We start from the raw sequence: 584 nt of genomic DNA, 5'->3' as shown, positions 1-584 counted from the left end.
TATATATATATATATATATATATATATACATATATATATATATATACAGTCAAACCGGAAATTATTCATACCCCTGGCAAATTTTGACTTAAAGTTACTTTTATTCAACCAGCAAATGACACAGGCTTCTCCCAGAAGATAATAAGACGATCTACAAGAGGAATCATTGTGGAAAAAAATATTTCTCAGCTTTTATTTACATTTGAACAAAAAGTGGCATGTCCAAAATTATTCATACCCTTTTCAAACTGTCACAGTCTATGGGAAAATCCAAAGTTCTATACCATTCCAAATAGTCCAAGCTGTTCTAAAGCATACTAATTACCCTGATTCATTGGGAACAGCTGTTTTAATCAACTTAACAGGTGAAAAACTGCAGCTCTCTGCAGTTGGTTTGTGGACAGTCATGGCTAAGACAAAGGAGCTCACTGAGGACCTGCGGCTGCGCATTGTGGCTGCTCACAAGTCAGGAAAGGGCTATAAGGCCATATCTAAATGTTTTCAAGTTCCAGTGGCTACAGTGCAAAGTATTATTAAAAAATACAAGACGTTCTGCACTGTGGAAAATCTCAGAGGATGTGGTC

The sequence above is a fragment of the Seriola lalandi genome, unplaced genomic scaffold, assembly GCF_002814215.2.
Source record: "Seriola lalandi dorsalis isolate HSWRI2012SDOR001 ecotype SW California unplaced genomic scaffold, Sedor1 jcf7180002053932, whole genome shotgun sequence".
In the NCBI taxonomy this organism is placed as follows: Eukaryota; Metazoa; Chordata; class Actinopteri; order Carangiformes; family Carangidae; genus Seriola; species Seriola lalandi.
Note: the sequence above shows the minus strand (reverse complement) of the source record.